The sequence below is a fragment of the Limulus polyphemus genome, unplaced genomic scaffold (assembly GCF_000517525.1).
Source record: "Limulus polyphemus unplaced genomic scaffold, Limulus_polyphemus-2.1.2 Scaffold1070, whole genome shotgun sequence".
Taxonomy (NCBI): domain Eukaryota; kingdom Metazoa; phylum Arthropoda; class Merostomata; order Xiphosura; family Limulidae; genus Limulus; species Limulus polyphemus.
This window is the reverse complement of record NW_013666680.1, coordinates 102,232-105,357: the sequence shown is the minus strand read 5'-3', so window position 1 is coordinate 105,357 and position 3,126 is coordinate 102,232. Positions and strand designations below refer to the sequence as shown.

At 28.9% G+C, this 3,126-nt stretch overlaps 1 protein-coding gene across 4 annotated transcripts in view; it reads right to left on the bottom strand.

Annotated features, from left to right (window-relative positions):
• The window catches only part of LOC106461981 (coiled-coil-helix-coiled-coil-helix domain-containing protein 2-like), an 18,929-nt gene extending 16,498 nt beyond the window's left edge, over window positions 1-2,431 (bottom strand). For 2 of the 4 annotated variants that reach the window (XM_013921849.2, XM_013921850.2), the window contains exon 1: window positions 2,308-2,431. The gene's annotated coding sequence lies outside the window, so the exon portion shown is untranslated. Of the gene's footprint in view, window positions 1-2,114; window positions 2,227-2,307 lie in introns of those variants that run through there. The other 2 variants (XM_022389096.1, XM_022389095.1) reach the window with 2 other exon arrangements.
• Between the last annotated feature and the right edge of the window lie 695 nt (window positions 2,432-3,126).

Here is a 3,126-nt window from a genome sequence, read left to right as displayed (position 1 = left end):
TGTGAAATTTGAAAATCTTCTGATGCATAAAAGTATTTGTAATCTTAAAATGAATATTACTTTGCATGATAGGCAAGATGTGAAAAGAAAGAAAAAGCATGAGAAACATTGCTTTACAAACCTTATGACTCAATAGAAAAATTAGATATTTTGCATATGAAAGCACTGTAATGTTTACTGATAATCTGCCAAATTTTGTTAATATGCAATTGCTAATTTAAAAGTTATAGCATGAAAACTATAACAAGCACAAAATAGTTACGAGGTTGTCACATTGACTGACCCCGTAATGAAAGAGTTAATGAAAATATAATTAGAAATTAGAATGGCAATATTTCAATTACTTAGATAGTTGGAATAATGAAAAACAGTAATAACTGGAAAACCAGATTTTATTTAGTTAATTATTATAAACAGTCTGGATACTAATAAATTAAACTGAACTTGAATAAATTGAAAACGATAGTGGCAATATTTCTATTATTCGAATAGTTGAATGAATCAAAAACAGTAATAATTGGAAATACTAATCTTCACATCTGTGTCAAGTGATTTTATGCTCCAACTTCTCCCTTATATGGGTTTCAGTGTGCCCAACCAATTACAAACAAACTATAGATAAAAACATTCCACAATAGAAAATATCAACCTTCTATTTTTTCAATTTGCTGAGACCAATAAATTTGTCAAACCCACCAGCGAAGTCCCACCCATCTTATCATAGCTTAACAAAAAAGTTATCTGTAACATCTCCTTATTTGATGGGCATGTTTATAATTAATAGTAGTAATAGAAAGAGCAGTTTCCCCTCTACAAGTATCTTTTTTTAAATAACTTAGTTTTTTAATAAGAAAGTTTTGTAAAATGTAGGAAGATGCAAATATCAGTATTTAAAATTTGCAATAAAGTTTATGTAAGCATTTTTACCTGTTTCTTATATAAAAAAAAAACATTTCATAATGAAATAGTTAAAAAATTTCAGTTGCTAATTCTTCCGAATATCACATACAAAAATAAGATAATTGTAGAAGCTAGATAAACTTTAAAAAGTACTTCTGAACTTTCAAACTGTTTCGTACAGTAGTTTTTTCTTTCACAGATGTGTTAAATTGATGCACCTGGGTCTGATACTGGTATTTACAAAAAAAAAAAAGAAAAAAAAATCACACTTCTAACCAATAGTGCTGGTTATTGCCAAAATATGTGCATTGCAATATACTATCATAACAAAAGCTTTATCATGATACACTGAGAAATAATTTCTGTGTTACTCCTGGAATTTTGCTAAGTGAAAAGAACTCCATGTAGCATACCTTGCAAAATGTATGCATGGTGGACTAGCACAATTCAATGTTTAGCAGACATCAAGCCTCTATATGAAATAATTTTACTAAGAATATGGAGAAAAATATGGCAGTTCTATATACTTGTATGCTAAAATAGTACCACAATACACATCATTTGGAAATACATATATGCATCACATTCTTGTTATTAATTAGGGAAGTCCTACATTAACCTTAAAAATATTTCAATCACAAATATATTTCACACAAAAAAATATTTTAGCTATTTACACTTTCGTTTTTCCTTTGGGCTTAGGTAAACTCACTTATTGAGAAAAGTACATTAATTTCATGTCTCTTCTTTTTGTTTGTAATGCTAGTGTCCCACAAAATACTGAATAAAAAGCAAGGCAGCAAGAAAATTATAATTTTTCTGTTTTTTGCCAAATGCTTCCCTATTAAATAAGAGAAAACATTAAGCACTTAGAATGTTAAACTTTACAATGTAATTACCACAAATTGTTCCTACTTATGCAAATTAATATTAGTTTAAATAATCTCAAATTTTTAAGTTAAACTTTAAGTCAGATGCTGAGGCAGCAAATTTTTGTCACAAAAAACAAAAAAATTGAGTAAACACGTATTTTTCATGATGCAATTTTCAATTCCCCTTCCACACCACATACATACAATAATTAGAGGCTGCGAAATTCGTAAAACACGATTTTTTTTTTTTAATTTTGAAACATAATTCAACTCCTAATCTTACAATAACTTATTATCCACGCAGATAGCCAAAATAACAAAAAACAGCACTGCTACCATTACCAATATGAATACCCACTATCTTCTCGGCACTGCAGTGTTACTGTTATTAAAATAGGGTTCAAATATTTTTCACTCAGTTTCCAAACAGTATCCCTTCAGCTCAATATCAAAGAAATAACTATACAAGGCACTTCTAGTAAAACTAACTTATTTTTTACAATATATACTACAAGAAGACTAGAAGTTAACTTACAAAAATTACAAGTTCAACCACCTCTTCGTAATGGCGAATAACTTTACTCAAAGCCTATGACAAAAAGATGCGTTTCAGCTTGTTCCGTGTCAGAAGCATAGGATCTCAAACAATAATATGGTAAACAAATTCAGGTAATATAGTCCACTTATATATTGGAATATTTCATAATATTTCAATAGTTTAATAAATGAAGTGTAAAAATAATGACTTGTAAGCAATCTAATAAATATATTATTAAGTAATACTTCATCTAAATAATGAATAGTTGTTCAAATTACAGTGGATATGATACCAAAACTAATTAAATCAAATTTCAGGCACTATATCACCGAGAACTATGAGAGACAATGCATCATGAACAGTTGATGAATATACGAAAAACCAAAGACTTGAATTTGGATAAAATAATTTCAAATTATTAATATGCTATAGTAGCGTCTTAAGTATTTACGGTAAGATAATTCAGGAGACCAACATAGACATATTACAAGACTCGGTAATAGTGATTTATCTGCAATACCTTATAATGCTAGAGAAAACCATGCAATAATTTGGAATAATACTAAAATAGTGAGAATCACACATGAGAAAATACACACAGTCAACCTAGCGTAGTCAATTAATTCAAATTCTAACAGAGGAGACCCTTGTCGAATGGATAATTTAACAGAGTAGCGTCAAGTAAAACCAAGGATTGGCTACTAACAACAGAGTAATAGTCCTTCTAAAGACAGCATTAGATTATGAGCCGAAATGTAGGATAAAACTAGATAGTAATTAGCATTTATATACATAGTGTTTTTAGGTGTCTTTTAC